Source organism: Rissa tridactyla, chromosome 1 (assembly GCF_028500815.1).
Source record: "Rissa tridactyla isolate bRisTri1 chromosome 1, bRisTri1.patW.cur.20221130, whole genome shotgun sequence".
NCBI classification, from domain to species: domain Eukaryota; kingdom Metazoa; phylum Chordata; class Aves; order Charadriiformes; family Laridae; genus Rissa; species Rissa tridactyla.
In genome coordinates, this window is record NC_071466.1 from 24,897,093 (window position 1) to 24,917,973 (window position 20,881).

Sequence of the window (20,881 nt, forward strand, 5' to 3'; positions counted from 1 at the left end):
TTAGTTATTTCAATAAATTATTTCTTTCAAGGCAATTTACTTCATTTTATCCACAGATAATTCTATTGAAGCCCCTGGAGTCTGCGAATTGTACAATTACCGTATCTTCCGATCTCTGTAGATCTCTAGCCAAAACAAATTCCAGGGCTGACATTTTAATTTGTATTTGCATTTCAGCTCTGCCAGGTGACTGCAGTTTCTCGAAGTGAGCTAGACTAAAGAAACCTCATGTGAACAGGTGGCAAAAAATAGAGCAGGCAGGCTTCTTTGCCAGTCCCACATTACCTTCCCAACAGTGAATCTCTTTTTGGATTCGATGTGTACGTGCTTTGCTGTGTTTTCATTCCCTTCTAGTGAAGATCCACTTTCTCTGTGCTGGGCGCCGGGTGAGCACAGGTACATGCCTACCCCAAAGGGTGAGTTTGACACATCCGCAGCAATGTACTGATTCTTCCTGGCCCACTAGTAATTTCAGTAACGGAGGATCAATTTAAGAGTGGGCCTGAAGAAAAGCTTGTATGCACCAAAAGTTGGAAATTTCACTTGTAACTGCTGAAGGTTGGAAGTTTCTGCCGTGGAAGCATGGTTTAGGAGTAGGCATGGACAAAAGTGAAGCCAAGAGCAACCTGAAATGGTACAACATAATCTGTACTATTCTAAAAAAAAATAAATGAAAGTTTCAGCATCCGGCATCCACTGAGAAGGTAACTGTTCCTGAAAAATCTGATTTACATCATACACTATGGAGGTGTTTGTAATCATTAGATTTAGGTTTAGATTGGATATTTGGAAAAATTTCTTCACCGAAAGGGTTATCAAACACTGGAACAGGCTACAAGGGAAGTGGTGGAATCGCAATCCCTAGAGGTATTTAGAAGGTGGGTAGACGTGGTGCTGAGGGACTCAGTTTAGTGGTGGTTTTGGCAGTGTTAGGTTGATGGTTGGACTCAATGATCTTAAAGATCCCTCCCAACCTAGATGATTCTATGATCATCTTCATCTGAGGACCTAAGAGTTGCTGTATTGTTACCTTGCTGTTAAGGGGCATGGCACTGCGAAGCTCTCTGGTCTCTGAAAGCAGATGATTTGTTGTGACACTGAGGATGCAAATACTCACCAAAGCCGAACACGTGACAGCGCTGGAGCTGGTAGGAGCCATCGCTCTGGGTAGCAGCACTGGCAAAGTCCGATGCCAAAGAGCGTGGAAACGAACTGCTGCCTCACTGCTGCGCCATCCACAGAGGAGGTGGGCATTCGAGAACCGCATTCTCTGTCAAGTGATACTTCAGGCACAGACATAACTACGAAAGAGGGTGCAGATGGCACAACAGCAATAAAATTCTTATTGCTGTATGTTGGCGAGGGGTTTGGTTTGCTCTCTGTGTGCCACCTAGTCGTGATGCTCTCTGTGTCTGCACTGACCTTTGACAGCCCAGGCCTACTGCATATTGCGTATTTTTCCTTTTGTGTTAATTTTTAACCATCCTGTAGACTTTCCGGGTGTCCCTTCAGCTGTTGGCTTTGGCTGTGCCACAGCTGCCGCTGCCAAGGCGTTCAGCGCCATTCCCTGTGCTGCTCACTTCAGGCAGGAGACGATCAACAAAGGCCGAGAATTGCCTGTGAAATGCAAATCGCTCTGCCAGGCAGGAGGGCGAAAGCAAAGCAAATGAGGGTGTCTTCTAATTAAATGTAATGACAAGGAGGCCGAAAAGCATCCCCTGCTAATTCTTGAACTATGCTGGCAGGAGGCAGAGAGGTAGGAACAAGGGAGGAGACCTGCCAGAGTGGGGAAAGAAGAGAAAACCAGGACAAAATGGGAGGTGGCACCGCAGCTTGTCCTGACAGCCCCCTCCGGCTTTGGTAAGGGGATCTCTGCCCCCCCCACTCTCACCAGGACCAACTCACAGCATCCTTCGGCCCCTGGTGCTCGGCTTCTCCTCGAGAGAGAGACAGTTATACGAACAGTGGCTGTCTCTCATCCGTAGGCAAATCCTTTAGATGAGATAGCGCTGTTACTAGCTGCTCTGGCTTTAATCTTCTCCTAATTCTTGCAGGAGTATGCATGCGCCTAAGATAATTTTAGTAATGTAGCTTCTGTAATTCCTTTTTATTGGTGCTGTAGAGCTGAGGAAAAGCCCTACTGTCCTGGGAGCTGTACTCATAAAAACAAATCTTCTTCCTTCAGTTTATTTCAGTTTCTTTGTCTTTCGAGTGAGACTATGCTCTGGTGCATCCTAAAATTGGCTTCTTGGCAGGGAGGATTAGCTCAAGCGAGATTTTGTGCTATCCCAGAGGTAGGTGGCAGGTACGCTACCCCCAGCTAGTGCATACGCAGCTCTGCTGGCTCTGTGTGAGCTGTACTTCATTTTATTGCATAGACACCACTTGTGGAAGCACCAGAGCTAAGCAGGCTCCTCCAGGAACTCCTCCTCAGCTGCTCCACCTCCTGCTGGGGAGTAGAGTGGTGATGGATGGGCATCACCTCATGGATGGATGTAAATGTGCGCACACGCTATTTCTGGTACATCTGGATCTTCACGTTTTCTCTATTGTTAGTCTCTGCCGTGGAGTACACTCCACACGGACAGGACTCTCCACACACCTCCATCTCCTCAAGCATTCAGGGAGCGATGTGAGCACACCCCCCTCCCAGTCTCACGTTCTGCATCCTCCCAGGGAATTCCCTCCTACCAAAAGCAAAAGAGGTAAGCAAAAGGCAAAAAGGCAAGAGCAAAAGGCAAAAGACAAGCCTCCCTCATATTCCCTCACGCCCAGGCCGAGCGACAAACCTCACCAGCAGCCTCAGGCCCCACCACAGGCAAGTTGCTGAGAGTTTGGTGCAGGGCAGCTTCTGGTGCGTTTCGGGGTGGGCTGACATGCCGCTCAGGTGTTAGTACTCAGGGTTTCCAGCGACCGACTGCAAATAAACTGAGAAAATGTTTTTCTCCCAGTCTGATGGCGATGGAAGCTGCCAGGTGAGCAGTTTTTGGCTGGGCAGGATGGCGGTGGGCCTGTTGTAATGAGTCCAGGCGGCTTACGTGGAGATTTCCATCAGATATTTTTGAGTGTGAGATTCGTTTTTTAAAATGCGTGTCATATAAGTAAGTCGGGAACAATTTCTTGTTGCAGGTTCGAAACTTTTCGACGGGACAAAAGCCTAAAATCAGATTCAAAAGTAGTTTGTGAACGGGACTCCTAGCAAGTGGTTTATACAGCCGTCCGGGACGGTGACAAACGAGCTGTTACTTCACGTACTCAGGCGGTTTGATTCATTGTCAAGCTAGAGCAGGGAACAGTTTCTATAAAGTGTGGATGCGTAGTATTTTATTTTATTATTGCAGCAAAATTATATTATATTTAGAGAGATAATGCCAGAGACAATATGGAAAATACTATTAAGGAATATATATTAGTTTAGCAAAACACCAGCTGCCATAGAGAATTTTCATTTCATAAACATCACCACTTGATCGGTAATGCTGGCAGCAGCAGGATTTTTTCCTCCTTTTTTTTTCCCCCCTGTGACTTCAGTGTTTTTGAATATGTCATGTTGGTAGTCCTGGAGACTGGAAGGCTCACTCCATCCAGAAATTGCGCAAGCGTCTCCGTGTGCCTCAGTCCTCGGGAGGACAGGACGTCTTTAAGTCCCTTACGGGCTCTCGGTTCTTTTCCAGTCCGGCACTGTGAATTAAAGAGGCAAACATCAGAGCCATTAATGGCAGTCATACCAACTAGCCCGACACCCCCAAATTATTTCAAGTACAGAAATAAATCCCGGTGAGCTGATAATTGTGATTGGTCTTTATATTTTTTTTATTTGTATTAAGCATAGGTCAGCTGCGATTCAAAGGTGAGGACCCAGGGTGTGTTGTGCCAGGTACCCTGCAGACACAGAGTCCTGCCTTAGATGATCTGGCCTTGAGGACTTGAGATATGCCTACAACTCAACTGGAGTTGAGCGACCGCGAGATATTTGGTTTCACAAAGGATAAGCTTTTAATGGTATTGGGAGATTTTTCCCACTCAGAATCCGAATGCTAATGGTGCCTCGTGCTGTAACTCCGGTCTTTCTGTCGTTCTGGTCTATCTATTGAGGAGACCAACACACAAGCATGGGTTTTCTAAATGCTATTTCTGCCTCTGATAGGACATAAACACATTGTGGGCCAAGGAAGACCTTCGTCTAATTTTAATTAATTTTATTTCCAAAGCTCATGCACCAAGGCAGATCTTCTGTAATGTTTAAAATTTTAAAATGTTTGTGCCATCTTTTGTGTGCACCCAAAGTTATGAATAATAGGGGAAATACTTAAAATTATGGAAGGCATCACGTAAGAAGTGGAAAAAATGGGTAGGGGCATATCCTTTCTCTGCCCTCCTCCAAAATGTAGGCACTGAAATAGTTTGCTACTGTTTAAGGCAGCTGATACCAAGAGGTAGAGGAGGAGGATCCAGTACATAACCTGTGGCGGCTGTGCCAGTAGCTCTGCTGTTACCAAGGTCACTGATTCCTAGCATTTAATATCAGAAATGGCCATTATATCATCAAGCCAGACCACCAATATTTCATAGGGTCTTTTTATTTTACAGACATTTATTCCTCTACTGAGTCCAGTAGTTTGTGCTTGGCTCAAGCCATCCCACGAGCAAGTTTAGCTGTCAGGAGATGGGGACCTCCATTTCCTGGGGACTGTCTTCCAACGCTTACACACCTGGGTGTTGAAGCGGATCTAACTTACTTCAGCTTCCATCCACTAGCTCATATTACATCATTTTCTGTTTGATCCATATGCTCCTCATACCTCCTATTTTCTCCAAACGGTACTTCTACTATGCTATATTCATGTCACTCTTCAGATTTCCTTGGGTAAGGAAAACAACTTGTGTTCTCAAGCCTCCCTCTGTCCATGAACGTTCTTTTTCAGACTCTTTCCTATGTAAAAACGTTAAAGGTTCTTTTACAGACTACGTAAAAACATACTTTTGCAAGTATGGGAACAGACTGGGTTGCAATGTTCGGGGCTCATCTCACCTCAGCTGTACCAAACAAAAAGAGGAGATCACCTCCCAGCTGCCTCGGGTGACACCTCTCACTCAAGGACTCAGATTATGAAGAAGTGATCCGAGGTACCCGGCCCAGGAGTGTTCCCAAAGTGTGTTCTCCTTTGAACACTGATGCAGGGTTTTGACCCATGGCCCCAAACCCAGGTGTCTTCTGTTGCCACTGGCCGGCAACAGGAAAATGGGAGAGGGGCAGCCCTGCTGAGGGGCTGGTGAGCTGTAGCTCTCCAGCCCCTGGGGAGGAACCAGCTGTATTTATCTTGTGACAACTTTGTTCAAAATTTGGTTGAGTTTTTTTGTGGGCAGTATGTTTTTAAAAGAAAGATTGGGTTCTGCTCTAAAGAAGCATGAGACCTGCACCCGATGTGCAGGTTGGGCTCACCATACCCAGAGCCACCTCCTGCCGGGGCTGGGCAGCCGGGCTGGGCAAGGAGAAAGAGGGGAAGAGGAGTTTGTTTGTGCTGAAAGTTGCTCCCAGGCCAGAAAGGCTCTGTAAAAGGCTCTGTGTTACAAACCAAGCCCCGACGGGCTGGCTCGGAGCTGGGGCAGGAGGTGTTGCAGCAGCTCTGGAGCAGCTCTGCCGGGGCCGCAGCCTGCCTGGTGATGCGGCGTTGACGGAGATGCTGGCGGGGAGCAGCGTCTGCACATCTGTCTGGAAAAAGAATATCCGATCAGACCAAAGCCTTGCAGCTGCCATGGGGCTCTTAATCTCTAAATGTGGCTTCAGGGCAAAAGCCTTTGGCTTTTCTCCTGCCCAGGGCTCATTTCTGTATCTTCATGCTAGCAGGGGAAGCTGGGTTCAAAGCACGGTGGGAAGAGCTGTGTCTATTGGGCTCATTATGCAGAGAGTCTCCTCCAGGGCTCGTACACCCTGCTGTCATAGAGGTGGCACAGAAACTTGCTAGGTATTGGCACGATATAAAACCCGGCACATTGTGTCAAGCTGCACCGTTTGTATTTGTCCGCCTTTTCCCCCTATTGACTCCGAGCGAGAGACTCCTTCAGTAAATTATTGCTAGGGCTATCCAGACAGCAAGCACCCACATCACCAAAAAAAACCCCCCACCAAAACCTAAACCCTCCAGTTTTATACCTCAGTCTGCCTGTCACAGGTGATGGGTAAGGCGGCTGGATGCCTTCAGGTGTGTCTCATTCCCCATGAGGACCACAGGATAATTCAGGTTGGAAGGGACCTCAGGAGGTCTGTAGTCCAACCTCTGGCTCCAAGCAGAGTCAGACCAGGTTGCTAAGGGATTTATCCAGTTGGGTCTTGAAAACCTCCAAGGAGAGACCACACAACCTCTCTGGCCAACCTGCGCACTGCCTGACTCTCCTGATGATGGGGAAAAAGTTTCTCCTTATACTCTGTCTCAGCCTCTTTTTTTTTGCTTATGCCTGCTGTGTCTCATCCTCTCACCATGCACCACCATAAAGACCCTGGGTCCGTCTTCTCGATAACCTCCCTGTAGCCACAGTTAGGTCCCCTTCAGCCATCTCTTCTCCAGGCCGAGCAAAGCTTCCCCGGTGTCTCCTTGTGGGTGTTGTGGAACCGCCTGTGACTTACCTGTACTGTTACCTTCCCACATGGGTACGTGTTCACAAAACAAATCCCTTAACATCAAAATGCCGTACAAGGTGATGTTGATTTGTTGAGCAGACTGATCTCAGTTATCTTGATGACAATTTGGGTATTACATAGCCTGTGTAGGATAAAGCACAGATGTCTATATATTTTATGTAAATATCAAAGCTTCCCATCCATTCCTCTCTGTTCTCCTCTGCTAAGTTTGATTTTATACACTGCTAAGATGTTGGCTTAGGCTACCAGTACCTCCAGGACTGTGCCCGCCTCTCACCACCTGTCTGCCCTCCCTCCGGCTCAAAGCTCAGGCATCAGGACTGAAATGCTTTCCTCCAGGCTGGGTCCCCCTCGGCTGCCCTGCTGGCTTCCCGTCTTCTCGCTTCACAGTTATCTCAAATGTCACCTCCATGCCCCACCAGCTACCCACACCTCTGTTGCCTCCTGGCAAACCAGAGGGAAAGCAGAGCAATCAAGAGGTTCCCAGGTTGCTTCCTGAATTCTTAACGTTCGCTGTAGGGAAGACAGGCTCTCACGTAAGACACACTCCATCTTATTGACCCATTTATTTCTGAAATACCATATCCTAGCTGTGATAGTGTGCGTGAAGGGTACAGTCCTGCTCTTCTACTTACACATTTCCTCTGTTTTTACCATCAGCAACAAACTTGTACTTTCTCCTGGGCAGCGTTTTATTTCTAGGTCTGGTTTTTGTAGTCAGCTGCTGCAACCCGGGGGCAATTACAGCGCTTTACACAGCTGCTAGGTGGTTTTTAGATGGAGTTTTGAGGATTGTTTTTGACTCAGAAAGCTGCAAATGGCCTGTGACCTTTCTGCAGGAAACAGTACCTCTGCTGCAGTTCAACCAATGGATGTGCGTTGCAAAATACCTCTTGGGCTCCGTCTTCACCAGGAAAAAATGAAGCCCTTCTTCATCTGTGTTACCAAGCATCTGGTAAAACCCTACTGGAGACAAGGCTTTTTGTAACTTTTCATGGGTTAAGTAAACCATATGCTTCTTATGGCCTTTTACCTGATCCACTGACCAGAAACTCCCAGTTGCTGTGTCTCCCCTTGGATTTTTCACTGCTTTGGACTGGAGACATGTCTATGGTGCCCCAGGGGAGGTGGCACACAGGGCTCAAAGCTTCACAGAATCCATGAAGTATCCATACCTTTCCCCTACCCTGTTACTGGAAGCCTTTGAAGTTACCATCTCTTTTTTACACTGGTATTTGCAGCTGCATCACCAGAAGGCTGACGCCAGCCTGTTTTACACCATAAGCTTGACAACACGGTAGTTTTATGTTAAGCATTACAACTGCTACGTGGTGGCGCACTCTTCCAGATGATAGAAGCTATTGACAGGGAGACATACAGGTAATGTGCCAGCCTTTTTTCAGGAGTGGAAATTGCTTAGAACTTTTAAGTAGATGTTAAATTCACTGCAATAATTTCTTTTAGGCATTAATCCTGCAAATGCACAGCGACAGAGAGCACTAGACTTACCTGCCCCGTTCTCACAATAAGCCCTTAAACAGGGAAGCAAGGAGGAAGAGCAGCAGATATTTGGATTTGCCGCATGCTTGGTATGACCTCTTTCCACTCACGGTGCCATCTGCTGTGAAGCACTTTGCCTGTGTTTGCCAAGGCTTCTGTAGCTTTGGAAACAATACTGCTACTTTATCATAAATGGCCTGAATTATTCTATGTATGGCCCTTACCTTTCCACTTATACTGACATCTTTACAGGTGCTTAGCTGCTGGTCAGGATTTTTGATGCTGATTTCCACTGCGGGGGTCAGAGCCCTGCTGCTTTTTGTCTGAGAGTACCTTCCCAAAAGGAAGCGCTCTACCACGGAAGCTATTCACGGGGTAAACTTCACCTATGGCTGCAACGCAGCTGCGTCTGATGTTAAATATGAAATCCACTGATATTTTGACACATGGGAAAGACCAGTGCTTGAGGAAGTCCTTTATCATACGATTAAGCTGTCATTTACATGGTGTAAAAAATAACTTCGAAGCAGAGGAAAAGGCAACAGTCTTTTTGCAAATGACTGCTGAAGGTGAGATGATTGAAAGGGACACAGCAGCATTTTGTTCTGTTTTTAACTTGACTAAAACAAAGCACTGCATCATTTTGTGAAACAGTGAAAATGATGGAGATTCCGCTGCTTAGATCTCTGGAGAGAGATGCGTGTTTAATGAGTGCTCATTAAAACAGCCTCTAATAGAATCAAGTAGAAGCAGAAAAATGCTAACGAGAATAGGGGAAACTACCAGGCTCTGATGAACGCTTTATCTCATCTCTGAGGACGAATACAACACTCCTTGCTAAGGCAAATCAAGTGTAAATGCGAAGAAAACACTGAATTGATACGACCTGGAAACCACAGAGCTGCTGTGGTCTGCTGTGTACATGCTCCTCCCAGCACAGCCTGCACGTCCACGGGACAAGTCTGGCTTATGACACGTACCCATCTAGCCTGGTGACTCTTCCCTCCAGGAGACGCACCGTGCATGTCCGAGCAGCAAACATCTCCTGGACCAGTCAAAGTCTATTCCCGCACCTGCTCACAACTTGGTATCACAAGGGAAGGAGAATCAGCCTCCCTGACCAGTGCCTGCTGCTGTCTGCCCCTCACAACCCACTCCTCCCAGGCCCCGGCGACGTGGTGACTACAGCAGCAGCAACCAGCACCCCGGGAACGCTCTCTTGGCCTCCCCTTCTGCTAGCGAAACCGGCCAATTTTAGCAATCGCTCTGCGGGGTGCAGAGGTAGGTCACTGTCACCATCTGAGGAGGGCTGCTGCTGCTCCTGGGGAAGTGGGCAGCTTGCGAGAGCGGTCCCAGAGCTGACACGCAGCTGCTGAAATTGAGCCAGCCCGAACTGCCCTGTGATGGCAGGCACAGGGGTTTGCAGATCTAAGACCAGACGCGTCTATTGGCAGGGCTGACCGTGTTTCTGTAAAGGCTGCGCACAAGCTCCGGCTGGACAGAAGGCAAACATGGACTGTCCAGAAAGAGCACGATGAATGAAATGGACCAAGCATCAAGGTCATGACAGTCTTCTGTGACTTCTTCCTAGAAGGGGGAAAAAACCCACACCAAAACCAACCTCAGCACAGAGAACTCCAGGGACCCTAAAACAGGCTGTTTAATTAAAAAACACCACCACTACCAACACCGAAACCCAGAGCTGCTTTATTAGTTCTCACAGAAAGCTGTCTGAAGGGACTGGGAATCCGGCATTGACAATAAATCCTGGAGTCCATTTCCACAAGAAACTAGGCTGCAGAAGGAGCCAAAGCATCAAGGGAGAGATGAGCTGTTGCTGCGCGGCCCTGGCTCAGCGCAGCTTACGCTGCCTTGCCAGGCAGTGAACTCAGCCCTGCCTGCAGAGCCACAGAGCCAAGGGAGTGTCTGCAGGCTGCACAGGGACCTCCACAGTCCCTGCCTCTTGGTCAGCGGGAGCAAAGTGGAAGCTTGCCCTTGTTTCTCTCTTGAGAGCAGTGGGTCGATTTGAACTGCTTGGATGTTCAGGAAGGAAAGATTTTTTCTGTTGGGTTAAACTGGCAAATAGCAAATGCTTCCTTCTCCTCCCTGATGCCCTTGGAGATGCACTGTTTGGCTAACAGTAATTTCCACAGATGTCCCCACAACTGCACCGCCAGCGGCACCACTGGGAAAGGCCAACTCTTAGAAAAAGCTGAACGGGAACTGGAGGCTGCAGCGATGGATGGCAGGTGAGAGACAAGGGGGGACATTAAGGCTTCCTGAACAGCAGCCAGGAAGCTGCTTTGTCACCCCCCTCTTGTGAAGGCAAAAGAGTAAGAATATCCAGGGATGGAGGGGAATCCTTAGGTTAGTTTGAGATTTTGGAATCCTCTCGCTCACAGTTAGACCCGCCTAATGCCTGAAACTGGAGTTGTAAGGGCTCTCTCCCGCCTTGACTTGCCACATCCTCTGCACTCCCCTTGTAAGCTGAATGATTTGGAGTGTTATGATCCTTGTTCTGGAAATTGTAAGAGAATGCTTTTGAGCTTGACAGCTCAAAATGATGATGATGGCAAACTCGATGCATCTTAAAAACATATTTATATAGGCTCTCTGTCAAGCATCATTTAAATCCCATACATCATGATAAAAAATGAAGATGAAACCAGCTCTGCTAGGCTGCTAGTGTTAAGACAGTGTCCCAGTACATTAAAACACCTTTTGTTGTCAGATAAAGAATGCCTTGCATTGAAAGGCCACCATTTTTACAATTAGCACAAAATAAGGGGATGAAACACTTCAGCAGATACGAAAGAACAAAATCCTAACAAAATCCACGAGCGGAAGACCCTGGAGAGCTGATCTGCATGTAGTAACCAAGTGTTGGTTGTAACATGCTGTACAGCACTGGGTTTGCTCAGCTCACATCCAAGTTAGAGGAATGCAAAGAGCAACAACCGCAGGGAGCATTTCTGTTATGAGGATGACATCTCAATTAAAAAAAAAAACAAAAAACAAACAAACTAAAAAAAAACCCCAAATTAGGTTTGAGCTGCTAGCTTCAAAATAAATTCTAGAAGAAAAAAAAAAAATTTAGATCTGCATGATCGTAGATAATTTCAAAAGAACTTCGAAAGCTATATACGAATTGGAGCTTTTTAAAAGCCTGAGTACCTGCAAATGGAATTGTCTTTGTCATACATGCCAGACTGATGGTATTTCCTATACAGTTTTCAGGGATGACCACAAAATATCCATGAACTGCAGGAGCTTCACACTTTGCACAGACATCACAGAGTCAGGCTATAGGACAGCGGTGAGGTTGTAGACACTCTCTGATACCCTTCTATAAATAAGATGATTAACAAGAATTTAGTATGAAGGTAAGACACACTGCACCATATCCCAGCGGCTCGTCTCTGATGTGACCTACAGACACTTAAAAAAAGAATGTAAGAACAAGCATGTGCACCTGGAACGCTGCAGCCAAGCCTCCTTGAACCAAAGAATAACCCTGGACTACACTCTTTTAATTTCCACTTGTGGGCCTCATGTAAAAAAACTTTATTTTGCTTACTCTAGCATGGAAATTATTTGATGTCCCAACAGCTTTCAATTATTTTATCCTTGTAAACACACTGACCATTTATTATTGGCCACAGAAGTTTCCTGTTGCATACCCATCATTAAAAATTCTGCCGTTACCCTCTGCTTAGTTCCAGATTTAGCTGACATACCTGATATCCAACCACAGTGCATAAAGCACTATACATTTGGCAAGGGGGACAAAGTAGTTGTTACTGGGTGGTCTAAGCATTGCCAATGCCTCAAGTTCCCAGTTAATCCAAAACACTACTTTAGTAACAGTGCTGTTTGCTGGCCTTGTGATACTGCTGCTTGCTTTGAAGCAGGACGTTACCTGCACTAAACAAAAATGCAGCCCAGATACCTACCAGTTCTGTAATGCCATTAATACCTCCGCCATTTTAACAGGAATTCCTTTACAATTCTGGCTGAGTACCATTAAGTTTTTGCAGGTATTTACTATTCTATTTATTGATTTGTTCATACATTTTGCCCTCTTAATGATATTTCCATCTGAGACTGCTAGGGAGCTGTTAGGCTGATGCTGATGCTGTCAGGTGTGGAAGGGATACCAACACAGCAATGCCAAGATGCTCGAGCCATCCACCCCTGGCTCCTTCCTGATCTTCCTAACTGCAGACACAGGTTAAGCGCATCATATGGTCAGAACAGGTTCAGTTTATTGTCCTACTTTAGGCTCCAGCAATTAAGCCCAAAGAGATCCCCAAACAGCCCTGGCCACATGATTTCAATAATGGCTTCTCCATTAAGTGAAACATTTATTTCCCCTCCCTCTCTATTGTTTTTTCCCATTAATTTTTATTCATTTTCCAGTTTAATAGATTGGATGGCTGATAGTTCCTAAGGGTCTATACTGTGTAATTGCAGTTCATGTTTAGTTAAGCAAAAACCATTCATCAAATACATCCTGATCACCACTGAGCTGTAGTCCTTTTGGCTGTAATTTGACTGCAGAAAGACAAACTGGGACTCTACCCCTGCACCATGACACCAATTTCTTCTTCTCTAGATAAAGTAGCTGGTGCCTGAATGTCTGATTTGAGGTGAGGTGGGGAGGACAGCTGTGTCTGGTAGAAGTAAACTTCACTAAGATCTCCTCCAGGATACGCCTGCACTGCAGGACTATAGTCCTGCGCAGTACAAAGGAAGCAGCCTCGCTCTCCCTTACCTACCTGAGTATCTGTCAGTCACTGGGCAGTTTCTTTCACAAGTCATATTTTCACTGGCTACAGTACACAATACTCAGTTTTACAGTTAGAGATGTAGCTCATTTCATCAGCTTATATGCCTGGAAAGTAAGTTGGGTATTCAAGAAAACCATTCAGAAGAATTAAAATATACTTTTTTTTTTTTTAAATAATTTGGAAAATGAGACAGACCACCATTTTCTTTTAGCCTGTCTATAACAGTAAAATTGAAAAAACAGGACTCTGATCATGCATCTGATTTTGCAGTTACTTAATTGGAGGATCAGGACCAAACTTCTAAAAAAAAAAAATAATTTAGGTTAATACAGTTTCTTTCAACTCTTACCTCTCCCAGTTAACGATCACTAACTCAAATATTAAGTATTTACATCCATTTAGCAAGACCCAATGCAGAGCCTCTTGTACATCCATACTGAATTTTGTTCCCTAAGACTGAGCATATACAATGATAACAAACGGCAGCGTGTCAGAAGAGAACTGCAGTAGAGGTAAGTTAACTTGGATAAGGAAAGTAGACTTGGAAGGGCACCCTGGCTTTCATTTACAACTTTATATTCAAGAATTCCTGGTAGCTCTTCTTTCAGACTTTTTGTACAGAACTGTAGTGCCTGGTATTTCCTTCTGCAGAGTTAGTGGATGCAGGGGACCTCCAGAAGTCCAACTGAAGTCTGCACATCTGAATTTAATCTCCCAAGTTTAGTTAGTGTCATCAGCCACCTCTTTGCACTGGAACATATTTAATTTAATATTTTTGGAAATAATATTGTTTTGTTATTTGAAATAGAATGTGCAATTCAATTAAATGAAAGGGACAACCATTCTTTTTTTTTTTTTTAGAAAGGAAAATTTATTTATGGTTACATATACCACATATAAAATCAACATTTAACTGAAACATGTAATTGTTTCAATCATTTATGACTAAACACTGACAATGTTAACTACAAAACTGTACAGTTTATATTTATTAACCGATTCTTACAGCATAGTGCAATTGTAACATTTTATAAACAAAATAACTTGTGCCTTTTTTTAAATAAAGTGCATTAAATGACTATCTTGTATACAACAAGAAGCTCTGTAGTTGCAATCCAAAGCCTTAATCTTAAGGGAAACTGAGGCAAAGATGTTTCACTTCTTTTTAAAATTACTTCATATACTGGCAAGCTATGGTTCAAACTTCAACAACAGTTAAATGAAAAAACCCTAAATTAGTATAAGAAATAACCACAGGCTTTTATGTACTAAACCAGTAATTGGTTCTCATACGAAAAGCACAACATGCAGAATTTAAATTACTGGTTTAAAGCCATTTAGCTCCTAATGAGACTGTGTATCATGAGAGCTACCCCCATGCAGCTGCTTTTGCTGAAGCTTTTAGAATTCAGCATGGAACCACACTGCAGTCAGTAGTATCAGGAGTTTACACGAATCGTACATTGTTTCCTAGGAAAAGTTCTCTCTGAGAATTTCAAGAGATGACCATGGTAAATCACAGGTTATTTTCAATTGCATTTGGCAATAAAAAGAAAGTAGGGGTCTAGTTAGTATATCCAGAAAATTACAAGTGGTTCTACTAGCCCAGGGTATTCCAAATTTCATGGCCTGAAGTTAAATACAAAGTTTTAACAGCTTTATTTCAGAGGCACAGTTATAACATTTTATTGTATGAATATTTTTTTTTATTTGTAAACACATTTACAATCAACTTTTGTAGGTTTTGGCTGTGACAGTGAAGCTGAGACCAAACAAAGGACGACACGACTGTAGATTTTAGCCCTAAAGAGTAAAAAGATGTAGACATACAAAATGGATAAAGCTCTGATGTGGCTCTTTCTAGAAATAGTGACAAAAATAAGAATGCCCATTTCCTTTGGTGGGCTCCGGCTGAGGCCCAACAGAAAAGTCCATATTGTTCTCCTTCTCCATACGTACACGGGACTGCTATCAGCTTCAACAGAAAATATATTTAAGCACAGGCAAGTAACCCTAGAGACTGCCTGAGTATTTTGCTGTATATGTAATCCAGGCAATTTACCTGCCTCTTCAGCTGCAATACTCATTCCACACTTTTGGCACAAATCACACATACTGTTTGCACATTCTGGAAAACCACATTTTCTTCCTATACATTTTAACCTGTGGGACCAGCCTGGGTTCACAAGCAGACTACTGTATATTCAGCTGCTCTGCTCTGGGACATCTGCTGTGTAAAAAGCTGTGTGCTGGAGCACGCCAACTCCCAGCAATGACTTACTCTCCTCCTCCTCGACTCAGGGAAGTCTCTGCTTACATTCAAGGGGAAATACAAAAGAAAGGAGCTAAAACTTGGTTGGAATGTGATCGAAGAAGGATCACTATTTTCTATCATGTCTTCAGAAAGCTCTCTGCTGAGAGCAGAGCTCCCTTCCAAACCCGGCATGCTTTGATCCTGCGATCAACGCTGTAGAAAAGCCTTACCTCCGTGCTGTTTTCTCGTGAGCCCTCTGGGGCAGAGGCACCAGAAGGTGGACAGAGCTTTGCTCACAAATAAAGTGAGTACATTGTCAGAGGATAACTAAAGAGCAGCAGAAAAAAAGCCCATGGATGGGGCACCACTCCCTGAGCTTAGCGGGGACGCAACAGTACAGCCCGTTCAGGATGTGGGTATCTCAATTTTCGAAGGGCCAGGTCATGCTGCTTTCATTTCCATACTATAAAATATGTCTTCCCTGAAAGCAGTGGAAGCTGTACTCCTGATTATTTTGATGGGTTTCATCTTAGCAAACACTGAAGATAGAGGAAAATTCTATAGGGACCATAAACAAGCAATACATTAAGAGCTCCATACCTTGGCCCTAAATCTTACAGGTCCTAGTCCCTTTTCCTAGAATGCCCCTGAAGCATATGTGTATTTCATGTACCCTTTAAAAATAAATGTATAAGATTTTTTAGATACTGTAATACTGCCCAGCTTAGGATCAGCCAGTGCAAAATGTGTACCTGTGTCATATGACTGTGTGGACTGCTGTTTAGACTCAATGGTCTGTGCAGTCCTGTTACTAAAGCACCTACAAAAGACACAGAGAGAGAACACAGGTAACAGTATGCGCAGGAACATATAACTGCTATATAGACTCATGTTAGTGATAAATACCCTTCTTGTACTCTGTCCCGGGTGTGGCCATATAACACATTCCTGTAATCCCAAAACTGTCAGTGGGATTTGTCCAAATTAAAGACATGAGAATTCACCTCCCTTCCAAAACCTCTGGGTTGTCTGTTGAAATATCGATTACTCGTCACTGACTCCTTCAGTGTTTGCAACATTCATACAAGTTTGGCAACGCTTTTCTTTAATCATATGATACTGCCTCAGCAGAGAGATTACACTTTGACCATTACAACACTGAAGGTATCTAGCATATCATACATATAAAAAGTAAATTAAATAATCATAATAATTATGTATATATATTACACTTAAGTATGCAATTATGCTATTTAAGTATGATAGCTCATAATACTTAATTAGGTTAATGGCATACCAAAATACTCTAAGACACTGTTTCTCCACTCAGCATGTAATATAACTAGTACTTATGTTCTTTAAGTTAAACCTGGACATAGGTATTGTCTTTTAAAAATTAGTTTATACTTTTAAAGGAAAGTTTTATTCCTTAAAAATGGAAGGCCCCTCCATTTTCCAAAGTAAATCCTTGCAGAATTTAACCTTCAGCACGTGCAGGTAGTATTGGCTCATTTTTTCCTTGAGAAATCGAGACTAGGCCTGTGCTCAGACATCACGGTAGATCATATGGTTGGGATCAAATAGTTTGAGGAAAAAACAGTATCACCAGTGTAAAGAAACCAGTAGCAGTTCACTTGCTCACCCACCCCCCACACCCTCTGCAGGCAAACCATAAATTTCCAGTGTAACACAAATGCTCACCCAAGTTGTTCAATGAAAAAGTGCTGCTGATATACTTGAAAGGGTTATAACAAGCTATTAAAACTTTTGTAAATAAGTTTTTACCTAAGAATACAGCACTGCACTTATGAGAGGCAGGTTCTTAGAATCATAGAATCATTTAAGTTGGAAAAGACCTTTAAGATCATCAAGTCCAACTGTAAATCAACATTTGTCTTGAAAGAAAGACTGTGACAGACATCTTACTACTGGAGGGGGGAACACTCCACCCCCACCCCAGTAATTCTATGGCCATCAGCTGAATTACTCTATACTAGTAATTTAATGAGGCCCCTAAGTGTGCAGTGAATGTCCATAAGTACTCTACGCTTTTTAGAAGGGTCTGTTTTACTTAAGAGATATCAGATAAATAAATCCGTTCACTAATTCTGGGACATAAAAGTCTTCCCTCCACCTGGGAGGGGGAAACCGATAATACTATCTTGTCCAGTCAAATATTTAGCACATCAGCAAGAGTTTGCAAAAATTGCCTTGGCATATGTAGAGTGCAAAACAAAAGGTTTGGGGAGGTGAGGACAATTTCTTCAAAAGGCAATGCAAAGAGTCTGGGATGCAAGTTTGATTGACCTTTGTTTTAAAATGAGTTTTAGTCTCTCAGCCCACTTGCAAAAGTCCTCCACTGGAAAATCCCCCCTTATCCTTTCAATGGCACTGAATTAGTTTGCATCACAGCAGTGACACACTAGTTACTTACGATATGGTTTCATCTAACCTACGTTCATGTTTGTTTTTTTTTTTTCCTTCTCTTCTAGGAGAAACTTGTATAACACAATGAAATATGCAACTGTTTCTTCTTCTTGTCTGGCTTACAAGATCACAATAATTTTGCAAAAAACCTGCAGTGTGGACTTTTTAGTTTTTTTGGTGCAAGGGCATATTGTTTTCAAAGAAACAGTTACTGGAAAGTTACAGACCCAGCTGCTCCTCAGAAGAAACAGAAATACGTAATGACTTACTCCAAAATAATCTGCTGTCGGTTCTACTTTTATATTTTCAATGTTTTTCCACAAAAACCCTCTTCTGATTTCAAGTGAAATCATGTCAGACTGTGCTAACAAGACAAGTTATAACCTGGATAAAACATATGAGGTCACGTTTTCAAGGGAGAAGGACGTACCTGCTGACCATTATCTCCTCCTTTCTGTTCTCTGGGCACCATTCAATAGGAACAGTGATACTGCCAGCCTCAGGGACACGGGGACTGCTGCACTTCACCCCAGAGCAACGGCAGTCCCAGAGCCCCTCTCAGGTGTTCTGTGTACATCAAGTAAGGTTCAAAATGGACAGTTCAAAATAACCTTCTCACAGGGGATGCATTCTTTCAAGCATCCTTCCTATCCAAGCTCCAGAACCAAGTACCTGGCTGATTCACCAAGCCGTGAAGACTTACATCCTCTCATCTTTCAGCAGCCACCTAATATGAAAGCAGATACTCTTGCAGTTCATCCAGATTTCTGATCCGTTAAAAGGAATTGCAAATTCTTGGCCTGATGAAGCCAGTAGCACCCGGTTTTATGGGGTAATTCCCTTTTGTACCAAAAAAGTATTTCCAGATATGAGACCACTCAAGTTTACTGGGAGTCGTCCCATCACTCTTTTGCTGACAGATGAGGCAGATATGCATGCTTAAATTATCTTTCCTGTACTATTGCTTATTCATGACATGTAAATCATGCCCCTTCCCTTTAGTCCCCTCTCTATAAGCAGAGATTGAGAGATTTCTTTTTTCTTCATTGCACATCTCTGGAATACCATTAAGCCAAACTAAACGTGGCACTGAAAGAGAGGGTAAACCACCACTGCTTTATATAATGGCATTCAAAAAACAGGAAGAAAATCAGGAAATTGAAATATTATTTAAAATTGTGTTTCCTGGTTTATAGTAATGCACTGTTATCTGTACTGGCGGGGTTCTTTTTGGTTAAGCACCAAATTTCACATGCTTTTGAGTAGCCCTGCTGCCTCATACCCGTCAAGTTACAGGGCTTCTCGCTAACATGCAATATGCTAAGAGTCCAATACACGTGAAAATTTTGTTTTTCTAAGTTTACCGTTTTCGTAAAGTGACCTCCTGTGGTATTGTTACAAAGATGTTGTCTAGTTGCAAACAACAATTCTGACTGCAAATAGCTACTTTTTTCCTTTGGATAAATATGTAAAGAAGGACAACCTCTGGAGCAATCTCTGGTTCTAGAATCGACTGCTCCAAAAGGCAGCCAAGTAAAACCTTAAAATGATTCTCAGACCTTCTCCCAAAGATGTGATAAGTCTACATGTAGATATTTAACATATACCTTAACTACTTCTTTCACAGATGTATCTGCATTCTTGATCCACCTCAAAACATACATCACCATGATACCTTTCCTGGATAGTTAGCCAGTAGCACTTTAAAATATTCTTGAATTCTTAGAACATAGGATCCGTATCCAGTGAGGTTCTATCTGTTATTGCCTTCCTGCAGCACTATGATTTAAAGAAATGCTGTTCTTTTTCTGGTGCTATTCCTATACACCTAGGACTTGATCTGTCTACAGCTGGTGTGCAGGTATCCTGTTCTTACTCCTATTCACAGCAGAGCTGTTACATCACGTTGTTTTGCACTTGCAACCACGCTTTTGCTCCTACTTCTGCTACAAAGTTTTTTACACTGGCCTGTGGGTATTCAGGATTTTCTAGAAAGTGGCCAGAATTGGTTTCTGTTTCAAGGACTAAGAACTATTCAGCATCTCAGATAAAGTGACAGAATAGCCGGTGTTTTTTTAAATAGTGACCACTCTGTCCAATTCTTAATTTTCTTTATTTATTTATTGTACATACAAAAAATAGACCATACATACTTTCTCTCCATAAAAGTCAGGGCCAACATTTTGAAAATACGGTTCTGAATGTTACAGAACCACATTATTTATTTTTTTTTAAAGTAATGAGTGTGTAGTTATGTTTCAGGGGCTTGATTTGTAGCTATTTTATCCCAACTTCCAGTCACACTGCAGGCTGCTTAACACTTTTGAGAAACATATCTTATTTTTAAAAGCTAAACAATCCCTAAGAAAATGAGGCAACAGAAAAATAAATCTTTGTGGACAGAACAGCTGCTGGCCTAAGCCAAAGCTCACTGCTGTCCATGGAGGGGTTTTACCAACTTCAGGAAGCCTCAAGGCTGGCCCCTGAACACGAAGGATGGATGCAGCGCCTTATGTCACTGAGAGTCCATGCTAGGAAGATACAGCAGCCATAGAAGGCCTTTCAGCCTGCTTCCAAATACACTGGGTATCGGTAAGGTTTTTCTTCAATGATACCATAACTTTCTTCTTTTAAAAGCCAAGCTGCCTTCAGAATAGACTAGCACCATTTATCATATCCACCTTCATGGGCATCACAAATTCAGGTATTCTCAGTTTTTGTTTGGTGAAGGGTATTCTCAGTATCAAGTTATAATCGGAATCCCTGAATGCAATGAAATTTATCCACCGAATGCTGCACAACTAAATGCCAAACAATGAAAATAACAAAAATCCCCACTGCAGTACCTAATTCTCTCTTGCAAATAGCATGAATTTGGGATCCAAGAACTAAGGTAGAAGGTTATTGCTGAGTAATTCTATTCAGGAACTCAATAACTGTAACACAAACCAACCAGAAATGATGTCCCACATCAGTCTGATAGCAACTGCTTAACAAAGGAAGACTTCTGCTTACTTAAAGTCCTTATGCAAGTTACTATTTTTTTTTGTCTAAAGAAGATATTGCTTCCTCTCTATTGCTCTGAGTTTACTCAGCAGTTTATAGTACCTGCAACATGGAGGATTTTATTGCTCTTGTGCTAAAAGCATATTTCCCCTTATTGCTGAAATCTTACTGTTAGGAGAAATGGTCAAAAGAAAAAAGGCAATTAAAAAAAATCCTCTCCCAAGCTTTGAGGATGAATATATTAAAACACTGACTACAGTAAAT